Source organism: Acomys russatus, chromosome X (genome assembly GCF_903995435.1).
Source record: "Acomys russatus chromosome X, mAcoRus1.1, whole genome shotgun sequence".
Classification (NCBI taxonomy): Eukaryota; Metazoa; Chordata; class Mammalia; order Rodentia; family Muridae; genus Acomys; species Acomys russatus.
In genome coordinates, this window is record NC_067169.1 from 80,308,363 (window position 1) to 80,324,487 (window position 16,125).

The window sequence follows — 16,125 nt, forward strand, 5'->3', positions numbered from 1 at the left end:
CTTTATCCATTCTTTGGTTGAGGAACAACTAGATTGTTTTCAGTTTCTGTCTATTACAAATAAAGCTACTATGAACATATTTGAGCAGATGTCCTTTTATATGGTAGAGCATCTTTGGGGTATAAGGCCAGGAGTTATATGACTGGGTCTTTTTTTTCTCTTCTTTCTTTCTTTCTTTCTTTCTTTCTTTCTTTTTGAGACAAGGTCTCTCTGTGTTAGCCTTCGATGTCCTTGACTTGCTTTGTAGACCAAGCTGTCCTCAAACTCACAGCAATCCACCTGCTTCTGCCTCACGAGTGCTGAGATTAAAGGTGTGCACCACCATGCCCAGCAATATAACTGGGTCTTAAGGTAGAACTGTTCCCAATTTTCTAAGAAATCACCAGATTGATTTCCAAAGTGGTTGTACAAGTTCACATTCTCACCAGCAATGGAGGAATGTTCTCCTTTCTCCACACCCTCTCCAGAATGTGCTGTCACTTGAGATTTATTTTTTTTATCTTAGCCATTCCGACGGGTGTAAGATGGAATCTCAGAGTTGTTTTGATTTGCATTTCCATGATGACTAAGTACATTGAACATTTCTTTAAGTGGTTCTTGGCCATTAGATAGTCCTCTGTTGAGATTTCTCTATTTAGCTCTATACCTCATCTTTTAAATTGAGTTACTTGGTTTGTTGGTGTTTAATTTCATGAGTTCTTTGCATATTTTGGATATTAGTCCACTTTTCAATGTAGGGTTGGTGAAGATATTTTCCCATTCTGTAGGCTGCCATTTTGTCTTCTTAAAAGCAGATGTCAAATAAAATTAAGTATGCAAGTATAGGATTTTATTAGTGAAATTGTCCATGTGAGAAAAAACATGGAAAGAGATTGGGAAAGACTTTCCGTCATCAGACTACACTGCCAAGTTTTGTAATGAAAAAAAAAAAGATATGGAAAAAGATGAAAGAAAGTTGAGTAGAATTGTTCTAAACTTCCTGGCTTTCAAATGAAGTCTCAGTACTCAAGATAATTTCTGCCTGCAAAGTATTTTCTATCTACTAGGAATGGACTTGCCTTTGTGTCTCTGCCAAACTTAATCATTAACTAAGAGTTGCATGTGTGTGGTGCATGCTTCAAAACTTGGTTAGTGAGGCGTTTCGTTTCAGGACAAAGAAGTTAGAAGTTTTGATTATTTGTGCTTCCTATTGTTGGAGATCTAGGACCTTCATTCCAGTGCCACACCCAAGATACCACCAAGTATCTTCCCACTTTCCAGGAGACCTTCAAAAGTATAATCTGTTGCTGTGGCATGGACCACTTTTTTTGGGTGGGCAATGTTAATAGTGTCCCAAATATTGTCCAATGTAAAATCTCTTACATTCAAGACATGACTATGTTCAGTTGCCTGGCTAAGTCATTGTTATTCTTTTTAAAAAAGTGCCAAAGGGAATGGAACTAGACCGAAAAAAAATTGGTTGCTTTTTAGCTAACTCCTATTAGTAGATACTGCTACAAAACTGTTCAGACAAATTATTTGAGATTACTTCTAGATACCAATTTACTTCTTGCTTTATAGCATGAGGTCTTAATGAGGCCATAGAGCTTTGGAAGGGCTTAATTTCCAAAGCTGTGGACTTATATCTATGGAGACAAATATTATATAAGGAGCTAGTTTCAGGAAGCAAATGTGAATCATGGTATTGGAAACAATATGAAAGAGAGACTACTATGGGGATATATTCTCTATATTAGGGCCTTCAGTGTAAGACAACCTTTAAATAATGTAATTGTGAGTTTTGCATAGGATACTGTGTTGCATCAGGACAATTCAAAACAGATAGATAGATAGATAGATAGATAGATAGATAGATAGATAGATGTTGAGCATTTCTAATTGCCCCTTCTTTTTCTTACCCCTCTATTTTCCCATTCATCCCCTTTGTTCTCCTAGTTTTGCTCCTGATTTCATTCCATATCCATCTTCATTATGTACACATATATACTATATGTATGTGTCCATTTAAACCAGTAACCTTTGGGAGAGTGTATTTTCTCAGACATGTTTACATATCTCTGTATCTGTAGAAATTGCTTCTTGGGGATAACTTATAGTAACCCTCTTCCTAGTAAGAGGATTTTGACCTTCTTTATCATATGTTACCTTTTTTTACTCCATCAGAGGGAAGAGATGAGTTGTGAAGTGAAAAGTTCTTCTTGGATTATGATAATGAATAAAACTGTGAAAGTCAGGAATACTATTTGGGGTAAATAATTTAGTTTTACATAAATAGTGTACCTGGTCACTTTTTCAATTTCTTTTCTGAACATTGGAGAATGGCCTCAGATTATTTTGTGTCTTCCAAACCTGTCTAGTATTTCAAAAATATTATCAGTCTTTCATGAAAGCCACTGGGAAACCTCACCATGTTAAAGTAATAGTTTGCTTTATGTCATGATTATTTTAACTGCTCTGATTTAGTTTAAGTTAACGGAGTCAGTTTTTATGGCTCTAACCTATCCAGATAGGTTTTGGAGCCCTAGCATGTTGATAGTTTTAAGTCAAATTATAGCAATTTGAATTGGAAAATAAATTTTAACTTACCATGATTTTGCCATCAGAACATGTGTAGTAAATGTAGCAGTTTTCCTATTCCATACTGTTTTTAGCCTTGGCATTGCCTGTTACAAGCAGCAAAACCTTATAGAATTTAGTGGAGAGCTTAGACAGCTAATTATGATTGAATTATTGGATAGTGCTCAGCACAAGTTCTATTTCTGGCACATCACTGTTGCTGTGGTAAAAGCTATTTTTCAAGATTGACTAGATATAGGCTCATTCATTAGGAAATATTTTGGTATGGATTACCCCTCAAAGCTCATTAATCAATAGAATTGATATATTGTTGAGATGGCCCAAGGCCTGCAAGTGGTGTCATAAAACCAGTTTGTTACTTCAAGTGTTGAGTGGGTCCCTATTAGAATTTGCTTGTCATGCTTAATGTTAGTAGAAAGTAAGAACTGGGAGGAAACTTAGAAATACTTTTCTACCACCTACTTACATCTTACTGTAAGGAAACTTACTGTGCTTCAAGTAACCTAGAACGTAAATGGGCCTTAACATTTACATACTTAAAATTCTATTTCCAGATTCCTACTCTAGTGCTTATTATATTTCCTATTTAATTTCTTTTTATTTTATTAATTTATTCAGATTACATCTCAATTATTATGCCCTCACTTTTATTTTCCCATTCCTCCCTCCCTCCCTCTTTCAACCTTTTCCCCTCCCCTAGGTCTGTGACAGAAGGGGACCTCCTTCCCCACCATATGGTCACAGCCTATCAAGTCTCATCCTGGTAGCCTGCTTATTCTTTCTCTGAGTGCCACCAGGCCTCCCCACCAAGGAAAACTGGTCAAATATGAGGCACCAGGGTTCATGTCAGAGTCATTCCTCACTCTCACACAACTGTGGAGAATGCCTTGTCCATTGGCTAGATCTGAGTAGGGTTTCGATGTTTACTGCATGTATTGTCCTTGGTTTGTGCAGTAGGTTGAGCAGAACCCCCTGGGTTCAGATACACCCATCATGATGTTTTTCTTAATTGGCTTGGTTTCAAGCTTATCACATACTTGATATTTTGTATCAAAATTATAAGTGAACACTGAGCTAAGCATCTGCTTAACATTACATTGAGAACCAAAGGAGTAATTGTTTATGAACATGGTGAGATAAAACCTTTCATATACATTTTGAGAGATAGAGGTCTCTGCATAGAGACGATTTCTGGTTGTTGATGATTGGTTTGGAACTGAATATTTGGTTCTATTTTTTTCTTTACATGTGACTTTTAAGCACTTAAAAGTATATTTTCCAAACTGAGGTAGAGTCATTGAAAGTATCTACTTGTTGTCAAATAATTGATGTAATGTAATATAAAATAACTCACTAATAATACCTTAAGTATTGTACAGTTTGAAATTACATTATTTGGGTATTTGGCATGGTTTAATATGTTATTACATTCAGTTTACCTGTGTCTATTTCAACTTTTTAATGTGTCCACTCCAAAATGTAAAGTATAGATTGGGTCACATTGGATTTTTATCATGCAACACTTATGTAGCCTGTTGACGCCAAGCAATGACCATGAAAAAGCAACATTGGCATCTCCTGAGAGTTCAGAGTAAACATAGTCTTCTGCTTTACACCAAACTACGAACATTTTAGGAAGACCCTAAGAGTGATGTTTGTATACACTAATGCTCGGTAAATACTGAGGTAGCATTTGAGCTCCTTTTTCAAATGCTTCCGAGTTTTCAGTGGAGAACTTCTTGGATATTTTCTGAATTGGTATGCGACTGTTGGGGCGGGATCATCTAAAGACATTTTGACATTAAGTACTGGTACATTTCTAAGATGATTCGTGCACTGGATTTCTAGTCTTGAAAATCCCTTTCCTCTTTTCATGCTAACATGTCCCTTGTTAATATATCAGACAGGAATGATGGAAGTAGGATCTCTGGTAGTGCCAACATGAAAGTTACAAATGTTATTCACACCCAAATAAGTTTTCTCTTCTAGTCTTCCTGTATTCTGTAGCAGGTCAGCCAAGCAACTGTTTTCTAGTTACTTTTTATGTTCATTACCTTACGTAAAAGCGTATTTTGAAATACTATCACTTTATTTATGGACAAGATTTGTGAAATAGTAATTGATAATCTTTTCCACTATGCCAAAAACACCTGGTAGCCTGAAATTGTAGAAGAATTTTAATCCAGCTACATGGCTACTCTAGCAAGGGATCACATCCAAAGACCTTCTAGATCTGTGTGATCCAGCTGGAATACAGACATGTCACACAACTTTAATCCCTCTGGCTGGAATAAAGACACAACCTTAGTACACAACCTTTAATCCTAAACAATGGCATCTAATTGAGCAGTAGACAAAGTGATGAATCAGAGAAAGGTTTGGCAGAATGAGTCAGAGATAGGATATGCCGAACTCTTAGGAGGACATACCTAAGGAGAGGGTACCTAAGAACAGAAGAGTGAGAGGGGAGTTGAGTTTGGTGCAGGTCACTTGAGTGCACTTGACTTCAGTTGAGCTCCTGCAGCTCCATTCAGTTCAGTTCCATTCCATTCAGTTCCATTCAGTTCCTGCAGTCAGTAAAGTTCAGTTTTCTCTCGACCACTTCACAAACCACAGGAACAGGAGGAGGAGCAGGAACCAGCAGGAGGAACAGCTATGCCTCCCTTCTTGGTTCTCTGGGATTTTTTATACCCTTTCTAGAGTCCCCAGAATTGAATTATCTTCAGCTGGCAGAATTAACCCCTGCCAGAGCATACACTAGGCAAATAGTCTGCTGCTACGAACAATCTGAAGCAGTCCCATATCCCATACCTTGGATTAAAACAAAAACATGTTTACATAATATAATTGAGCAGCTCCTTGTACTGTTTTCCCTGCCTAGAACAATCATGCTTTAATCTTAGACCTTTGAAAAAATGCATTTCTCATTTGGTCCCTACATTTTCTTCCTGGCTTTAGAGGCTTCCTTTAACAGCAAATTGTCATTGATAGCCTATGCGTATTCATTTGTGTATGATTTGGGAGTTTCTAGTGTTGGAAGCTTATAGGTGCCACTTAATAATTGCATGGTGCTATTTAAATGGAATGTATGGAAACATTTCAGATTTCATCCCTATGAACATTCAAACTGAAATAACCAAAGCACTCCCAGACGGTGAACTGAATAGCTAATTTTTATAAACACAACAGCAGATGGTCTCATCATTTGTCACAATTTAAAAGAAAACTATTTTCCATGACCTTCAAGTAGATACTGACTTCTAGGAAAATGATTTGGAACAACTTTCTTAGATATAAAAAATTTAAAACACTATTAATTGATTTTTTCTTTGAAAAATTAGTTCAAATGGAATTATAAGCATAACTTGCTAACAAATTACATATATTTTAGACAAGATATAGTTAAATAGAAATACTTCAAATAGATGGTTATCATAACAGCATTAAGCAGAATAAGAATGTTAAGAAATCCAATAATAAGTCCTACTATTATACCTCTGAATTTATTTCTTTATGTGTAGCTTCTAGAACTCTAAATCAGCATCCATTGCAGGAGCTATAAAAATTGTACCCCTATCTCTTTTTGCTGCTCATAGCGGCACATGCCTTTAATCCCAGCACTTAAGAGGCAGAGGCAGGAGGATCTCTATAGTTTTAGGCCAATTTGGTCAATGTGGTAAATTCTAGGATAGCAATGACTACATAGAACCTCTGTCTAAAAAAATTCCCAAACCAATCTTTTTACATTTTTACCACCTTTCCAAATCTGAAAAATAGAATCTATAGGAATAAGCTTCCAATCATTAACATATCTACCCCCTCAAATAATACAAGTATACACAGTCATTGATACTGAAGTTCAAATTTGTTTTCACAACATTTCTGTGCCCCCAAGAGGAACCTGGTTTAATTTACTTAGATTTCTGTGATTTTTTTTTTTTTATTAATTTATTCTTGTTACATCTCAATGTTTATCCCATCCCTTGTATCCTCCCATTTCTCCCCCCCCCCCCATTTTCCCATTATTCCCCTCCCTATGACTGTTCCTGAGGGGGATTACGTCCCCCTATATATTCTCATAGGGTATCAATCTCTCTGGCTACTTGCTGTCCTTCCTCGGAGTGCCACCAGGTCTCCCCCTCCAGGGACATGGTCAAAAGTGAGGCACCAGAGTACGTGAGAAAGTCGTATCACACTCTCCACTCAACTGTGGAGAATATTCTGACCATTGGCTAGATCTGGGAAGGGGTTTAAAGTTTACCTCCTGTATTGTCCTTGGCTGGTGCCTTAGTTTGAGCGGGACCCCTGGGCCCAAATCTGCCTATCATATTGTTCTACTTGTAGATTTCTAGGACCCTCTGGATCCTTTTATTTTGCTGTTCTCCCATGCGTCTCTCATTTAGAGTCCCAATAGGATGCCTTCCCCTCTGTCCCAGTTTCCTGGTAAGTGAAGGCTTTCGTGGGACATGCCCCTTGGGCTAGTATGCAGATATAAGTGAGTATAGGTCTAATATCCAAAATATATAAAGAACTCAAGAAATTAAACACCACCAAACCGAATAACCCAATTGAGAAATGGGGCTTGGAACTAAACAGAGAATTCTCAACAGAGGAGTATCAAATGGCTGAGAAACACTTAAAGAAATGCTCAACCTCCTTAGTCATCAGGGAAATGCAAATCAAAACAACTCTGAGATTCCATCTTACACCCATCAGAATGGCTAAGATCAAAAATTCAAGCGACACCACATGCTGGCGAGGATGTGGGGAGAGGGGAACACTCCTTCATTGCTGGTGGGAATGCAAACTAGTACAGCCACTTTGGAAATCTATCTGGTGCTATCTCAGAAAAAATGGGATAGGGCTTCCTCAAGACCCAGCTATTCCACTCCTTGGAATATACCCAGAATATGCTCCAGCACACACAAGAAAATATTGCTCAACCATGTTCATAGCAGCCTTATTCATAATAGCCAGAACATGGAAACAGCCTAAGTGTCCCTCAGTAGAAGAGTGGATAAAGAAACTGTGGTACATATACACTATGGAATACTACTCAGCTATTAAAAACAAGGAATGCCCGAAATTTGTGGACAAATGGATTGAGCTAGAAATGATCATAATGAGTGAGTTAACCCAGAAGCAGAAAGAATCTGTGATTTTTTAAAACTGTGTACATATGTTATTTCTTTCCACCAACCTAACATTTTTTATGCTTATCCATAATGTTGTCCCTCCCTATTTTGTTCTCTAGACTAAAATGCTTTCCTGGTTCCTACTCTTGGAGCAATCTTCATTTGTGGGCAAGACTTTTGAAATACAACATATATTGAATACTAGGGTTTGGATTAGAATCTTCATCTTAACTCTTCTATGACAAATGCTAGTATCTAAAAACTCAAATACTGCATGTAAATATGTCCATAGTAAAAATAATCAATACTGTGATAGGACAAGACAGAACAGAAGTTCTTTCACATTGTATTTTTACTGAGGTCATTTCAAGTTTAACTAGAATTTGATCTCCTTGATGGAGAATCCTGTGGACAAATTACCAAACTCTATCCTAGGAACCCAAGGGCAATATGCCCAGGTAAATTTGCCATAGCTTCCGTTAAACTACCTGCTTGTATACAACCACCTCCAGTTAACAGTTTATTGCAGCTTCTGTTAAATTGCTTGCTTATACAAAACCTCCCCCTCCACCTAATTGCTTAACTTAGCTTCTGTTAAGTTATTTGCTTCTGTGAAGCCAGACCCACACTCTTTAGCTGCCAGGATATGAATTTTGCCTTCAAAACCTTGATTTCTGGACGCTTGGGGCTACACCTGTATCCCAATTTCCTGAGTATAGTCTCAGCTGGCTGGAATAAAGACTTTCAACTGGCTATAAACTATATCTGAGTGGTCATCTCTGATGGGCTTCTATCAACAACACAACTTGTAAACTAGTCTGTTAGGAGTACTTTATTGGAATCTAACTTTACATAGAAGCCTGGCCTGCTCCTTAGACAACTATTTACATACTTCTTGTATAGTATAGGTAACTATGATGCTCCTCTCAGTTTCTTGCGTTGTTGTTTTTGAGGGGGAAAAAGTAGCTCTTCTTGGACTTGTTCTTGAGCCTAGTTTCTAGTCATGGTCTAGATCATTTATAAAATAGCTATTCATTGAGCAGCACCACATCCTTTCTCTTCACAGATATTTGTTTTGTAGATAAGAAGGAATTTTCTGGCAAAAGATGATTAAGCTAATTCTCAAGTAAATGGTGTCACAATATGACACAGAAAAGAGTCATTCATGTAGCTCCTCTTAATGATCTCTCCCTCTGAAGTATAAATTCACCTGCTCACTGTGATGATTGGCATTTTCTCCTAGCAATTAAATTATTGGTTTTGTTCTTAGGACCTAGACTAATTATTTCAAACTTTTGAGGAACATAAATACATTAAACCATAATATATTTCCTGTGTAAACTGACAGCATGGCTAATCCATGGTATGGTTAAGTGGGAAGTTTTTATTGCAGATATGAGAGAGAAAATAGCCAGAGGCATCTGGAAGAGTGTATAGTGGAGAAAAAAATGTAGACTGAACATGTGCAGAAGTATGGACATCAGCAAGGCTATCTGCAAGAAAGGAGAGAATAGCAAGGGATAGAGAATAGAGCAGAGAGATGGAGAAGAAGAAGAAGAAGAAGAAGAAGAAGAAGAAGAAGAAGAAGAAGAAGAAGAAGAAGAAGAAGGAAAGCATAAGCACCTGGGTTAAAAAGAGAATTCCAATTCACACACATTATATGTGTATATATATATACTCTACTCTAATATGAAGTATTATACCCATCCAACTCAATTATAATACATGGCTTACTTCCAATACTTTGAAAGTGGTATTGCATGCTGTTTAGGATAATTAATACAAGCTAATTGTTAGTCGATCAAATTATGGTCAGGTCAATTGCTAGTCTATTTTTAGCACAAGAATATATATCCTAAGTATAATGGATAGATATGATTATATAATATGATTATATAAATATATAAGCTAAAATAGTTAGATAAGGTCTTCAAAAGCCTCAGAGACCTACAGAATATGGCATTTAAAGAAGTTTTTATTATTCTAAAGACTCTTTGACAACAAGAAAGGTTAACTCTTCGGAACACCCAGCCTACCTCAAAGAAGATGATGAGCATCAGTGAACCTCCTTATGGAGTTGGCTTCAAATGTGGCAAACCAGCCACTGGACAAAATGTCCTCATTTCGGCCACAGAGAGAACTCTGCTTAAAAATGCCCAAGCTTAGATGCAGGCAGATGATGGCCAAAATCTGCAAAGGCAAGGTAAGTAAGTCCTCAGTAGTTCCTGCATCACAAATATGTCTGTCAGATATATCAGGCCAGAAGGCTGAAGACGATGCTCCAATGTTATAGAGAGTTTTAGGTGGCTATTCAGGCAGAAAACTGCCTCTGTCATTTTTTTCATCTTTTAAGCTGCTAACCTGCACTTCCAGGTAATTAAGTTTTATTTCTTCTCAAGTCTCTGATGGGGTTGAAGACCAAATAGTTTAGTCTTACAATTAAGTTTAGTTGTTGAGGAGTTAAGATGGCTTTAAGTCTAGATAGATGCCTTAAGTTAATAGAGATGAGATATGATAGATACTGATTTCATTCAGAATTTTAGACTCACCGAGATAGAAAAAATGTTTACTTCAAGTTTGCCAAAACCAAATAACCAAATCACTATGAATATGTAACACTTATATAATTCCTGATTGTTTCATGGTTCTTCCTGCTGTATGTAGTTTATTTTATTTATGTGTAATAATATAAATGGAAATGGAAATATATAAAAAGAGAGAGAATGAGTAACTGGGAGTTACTGTGAGCTGGAGGGAGTTTACTAGATGGGGAGAAGATAAGAAGGGCTAGGTTGTTAGTATAGATTTTGAAATGTGTAACAAGTACTTGTGATACTGAAGGAGCCTGGAGGCTAAGATGAGCTTTGATATGCTGATAGGTGCCACAGGTGCCAGAGGTAAAGGAAATGACTTCTTCAGGCAGATGGGACTTGGTTTCACAAGTTCCTGAGGAATGCTGGCTTTTATCTAACTACAGAAACCCTCCTATAGGCTAGGTTGAGCTCATTTCTGGATATTTACGGCAGGGAGGGGAGCTTTTAGAGTTTGGGGAATTGGAATTTTCTTTGAACCTAACAGTTTCAATCTACAACAGAGATTGTAAATGGATGTCTGCAGTATGATGCAGTTGAGGTCATGTTATACATACATACATACATACATACATACATACATACACACACATACATACATATATACAAATCCATTTATAATGGATATGAAAACTTTTCTAAAGTACTGACTTAGACATGCAGATTCACTTATTAATAAAAGTTGCACATGTTTGTATTACCACCGTCAACTACAGTTCAGACATATTAGACATGTAGGAAAGTGATGGAATCGGAGGACTCCCTAGGAAGTAAAACTGAACTTTGATATAGCCTTAGTATAACAAGCCACAGAGTGGATTATATGGTAAATTTTGGACTCACTATACAAGACCAGAAACAAAGGGTAGCAGAACTTAATGTCCTTTGCTTTTTTCCTGGAGATGTCTTCGCACGGATAAAAATGACACCTAAATAAATACAGTTATTGTTTATGTGTAAATATTTCTCATTTTTTAATTAACTTTTTTTGATTCAGTCTTTGTATGTGTATCCCTGGTTGGCCAGGAACTTACTATGTAGACCAGGCTGGCCGTAGACGCACAGAGATCTGCTTGCTTTTGCCTTCCAAGAGCTAGGAAGAAAACTGTGCCTCACAATGACTGGATAAAATTTCATTATTTAGGCTGCCGTCTTTTGTCCCCATGTGTGTGTGCCTTATGGTCAGCACGAGACCCCCCTGAGCTTGAACCCTAGTCCCCTGCATGGCCCCATTATCTCTCCAATGAGATGAAAGAAAAGATCACAAGCCAGGAAAAACTCACCAAATTGCAGGTACAAGTATGCATTGGTGGAAAAGGAACTGCTCGCAGAAAGAAGAAGGTGGTTCACAGAACAGCCACAGCAGATGATTTAAACAACAACCTGCAGTTCTCCTTAAAGAAGTTAGTGGTAAACAATGTCTCTGGAATTGAATAGGTGAACATGTTTACAAACCAAAGAACAGTGACCCATTTTAACAAACTCAAAGTTCAGGCTTCTATGACAGTAAACACCTTCACCATTAAGGGCCAGGCTGAGACAAAGCAACTGACAGAAATGCTCCCCAAGCATCCTAAATGAGGTTGGTGCAGACAGCATGGCTAGTTTAAAGGCGACTGGCTGAAAATCCAGCCAAGCAATCTGTGGATGGAAAAGCACCATTTGCTGCTGGAGAGGAGGAAGAGAATGAAGTTCCAGATGTGGTGGAAAATTTTGATGAGACTTCTAAGGATGAGGCAAACTGAATTGAGGTGACTTCTGAAGAAGGTGATACTTGGAGAAGTTACAGAAGCTGCTATTTTATATCATGACTTCTTTTTAAAATTCTTTGTTTATGAATCTGATAAAATCTAGATCTCTAATATTTTGGGGCCCAAGCCCTGTGGACACTGCAGCTCTTTTCAGTTTTTGCTTAGACACAATTCATTCTTTGCAGCAAAGTAAGCCGAAGAAGCATGGGAATAAAGTTTGGAAATTCTTTGCCTAGTTAAAAAAAAAGTCATTATTTATTTTGTGTTTGAATGTATGGCACACATGCTATTGCATTAGGTTTGTTTGGTGGCCATAAGACCACTTGTGTGAACTGGTTCCCCCTCCATCCTATAAGCCTCAGGAATCGCATGTTTGACGGCAGGTAACTTTACCCCTGGAGCCATCTTCTTGCTCCTAAATTTTTCCCATCAGAAACTTTTATGGTTGATCCTAAGAAACTTTCTGTAACCCTCTACAAACCTTGAAACTGTCCGGAGTTTACAGTCATTGTGAATAGCCCCTCATTTTCCACTTTGAAGATATAAGTGATCAGAGAGCCATTCAGCTCAAAAGAAAATAATAGTCATCTAAGCAGGAGGTGTGTTGAGCTTTGCAGAACAAATAAGATAAAGTTGTAAAATAGCATCACTCTGTTACATGCTGTGGTTATAATTGGGATGCTCAGTTGGTGGCAGCTAAGATGCTTGTGTTCTGAAGAGTTTTATGTGGTCTACTTTACTTTGTCCTCTATGCTGTAGAGTTGGCTTGTCATCACTTATTCATTCAGCCAGTCCTAAACCTATGCCTTCTTGTATGGCAAACACATTTAAAGTCTTTCAAAATTATGATATTCTTTCAGACTTCCTCTTACTTCGTGTCCTTCATCATAGTTGCAACATTTTCTTTTCACTTTAACTATCAATATCAGTGTTTCTCAGGGCTTTGCTCTCTGTCCTTCTCTTGTTCTGTACTATACCTACGTACACTGCATGTTCAGCATGATTTCTGCTCTTAGGATTCCTGGATCCTACATCTTTAGCTCTGATTTCTCCTTCTGTTCTTCACTTCACTAGACTCACAAAGACCTCATAGCTACACAGCAGATGGCCACTTTGTGATCTGAAATATTTATTATTATCTTCCTAGCCCCAGAGTCTACCTTCAGACTTGTCCTCTCTTCCTTATGCCATTTGTCAATGTGTAATAGTATCATATTCTCTTCCACCAATTGGAAGTCCAAGAGCCTCTGATGCCATATTTACCTTCCCATCAGACAGAAAATAAGCTTTTACAGCTCGCCAATTCTACCTTTCCTTCATCTCATCACAATTGTCACCCTAATAGCGTTTGTTAGAATAGCAATTTCAAATTGGCAACCTACAGGCAGTATGTGTTTATATCAACAGCATGATATTTACTTTTAAAAATGTTTTAACCTCTAGAGGTCTTTTGTATCATTGGTCAGGTTTATTACAAGGTATATTTTTGAGATTATTATTAATGGGATTTTCCTTACTTATTTATTAGTATGTTTGTCACTGATATATAGGAAGGCTACTGAGTTTTATACGCTCATTTTGTGTCTTGATACTTTAACCGAAGTGTTTGTCTGACCCAAGATTTCTCTGGGGAAGCCTTGTCTCAGTTATTTTTCTAACACTGTCCTAAAACACCATGCTAAGGCAACTTTTTAAAAAAATATTTTTATTAATTCATTCATATTACATTTCAATGGTTATCCCATTCCTTGTGTCCTCTCATTCCTCCCTCCCTCCCCCATTTTCCCCTTATTCCCCTCCCCTATGACTGTGACTGAGGGGGACCTCCTCCCTTTGTATATGCTCATAGGGTATCAAGTCTCTTCTTGGTAGCCTGCTATCCTTCCTCTGAGTGCCACCAGGCCTCCCCATCCAGGGGATGTGGTCAAATATGGGGCACCAGAGTTTGTGTGAAAGTCAATCCCCACTCTCCACTCAACTATGGAGAATGTTGTGTCTGTTGGCTAGATCTGGGTAGGGGTTCGAAGTTTACCGCACGTATTGTCCTTGGCTGGTGCTGTAGTTTGAGCAGGACCCCTGGGCCCAGATCCGCCCATCATAATGTTCTACTTGTAGGTTTCTAGGACCCTCTGGATCGTTCTATTTCCCCATTCTCCCTTGCATCTCTCACCTAGATACCCAATAAGAAATCTTCCCCTGTGTCCTACTTTGCTGGTCAGTGAAGACTTTCATGGGACATGCCCCTTGGGCTAGTGTCCAGATATATGTGAGTATATACCATTTGAGTCTTTCTGCTTCTGGGTTAACTCACTCATTATAATCATTTCTAGTTCAATCTATTTGTCCTCAATTTTCTGGAATTCCTTGTTTTTAATAGCGGAGTAGTATTCCATAGTGTAAATGTACCATAGTTTCAGAAGAAACAGTTTATTTTGGGTTTATGGTTCCAGGAGGGTTAGCATTAATGATGGCAGAGCAGAGACAAAAAGGGACAGGCGGCTGAATCAGCAGTTGAGAACTGAGGACTTGCATCAAACCCCAAACAAGAAGCACAAAGAAGGTATTAGAAATAGCACCTGGATATTTGAAGCCTCAAGGACCACCCCCAGTGACATACTTCCTTCAGCAAAGCCACACTTCCTAAACCTCCCCAAGTAGCTCCATCAAGTGGCTGCCAAGTATTCAAATGACCAAGAATATGGGAGATATCTTGCCCAAACCACTACCAGTCTTAGTAATGAAAACTCTGGTACAATAAAAAAAGAAAATAAAGATTCACTAAAGAATAGATTAACCTCTCATGCTTATAGTAGCTGTATTACCAACTGGAAAATAGTAGAATCAACCCAATTCCCATTAAAATTGTATACTATCTTTCCAGAAAATAGAAAAATCTTAAAACTTATATGGAAACACAAAAGACCCCAGATAGTCAGAGCAAGCCTGAGAAAAATGAAGTATGCTGGAGGTATCATTGTACCTGATTCTACTTATTCTACAGAGCCACAGAAATAAAACCAAAGAGACATATAACCCAGTAGAATAAAATAGAAGACCCATGAACCTCTTTATGGAGATGGCTTCAAATGTGGCAAATCAGCCACTGAGCAAAATGTTCACATTTCTGCCACAGACAGAATTCTGCCTAAAAATGGGCAAGCTTGGATGCAGGCAGAATCCACAGCCAAACGCTGCCAAGACAGGGTAAGCAAGTCACCAATAGTTCCTGCCTCACAAATATGTCTGTCAGATATATTTGGCCAGAAGACTGAAGATGATGCTCCAATGTTATATAGAGAGTTTTGGGTGACTGTCCAGGCAGCAAACTGTCTCTGTCATCTTCTCATTTTGGAAGCTGCTAACCTGCACTCCCTGTATACTCAGGTAATCAATTTTGTTCCTTCTCAAGTTTCTGAGGAGGGCTATAGACCAGATAGTTTAGTCTTACAATTAAGCTTAGTTAAGACTATACTTTCAGGGATCATTTCTATAGTTCATTTCAATTAAGCTCAGTTGTTTAAGAGTTAAGATGGTTTTAGGTCTAGATAGATGTTTTAAGTTGATAATGATGAGATATGATAGATACTGATTTACATTCAGAATGTTTGACTCACCAAGTTAGGAAAGATATTTTCTTCAAGGTTGCCAAATACAAATAACCAAAACACTATGAATGTACCATTTATATGATTCCTGATTGTTTCATGGTTCTCTTTGCTGTAGGTAGTTTATTTTTATATGTGTATTAATATAAATGTATATGTAAAAATAAAAATAATAGGAAAAAAGAAAACACACACTACTATAATCATCTGACTTTTAACAGAAATTCCAAAAACTGAACACTGGAGCAAGAGCAATCTCTTTAATAAATGGTTTTGGGAAAACTAGATACCCACATTCAAAAGAATACGATGAGATCTCTATCTCATGTGTCACAAAACTCAATTCAAAATGAATTTAAAAAATGTTAGTATATCACCTGAAATTCTAAAACTATAAGAGGAAAAACTCTTAAACATTTTAAGATGCTTAAGAACTTTCTGATCTTTGCCATTCTGATGGGTGTAA

General features: G+C 37.6%; 1 protein-coding gene and 1 pseudogene across 1 annotated transcript in view; both read left to right on the forward strand.

Annotated features, from left to right (window-relative positions):
* Positions 1-16,125, forward strand: part of Il1rapl2 (interleukin 1 receptor accessory protein like 2) — a 1,209,823-nt gene that overhangs the window by 772,303 nt on the left and 421,395 nt on the right. The window lies entirely within an intron of this gene.
* On the forward strand, positions 11,546-12,048 carry LOC127185097 (transcription factor BTF3-like; annotated as a pseudogene).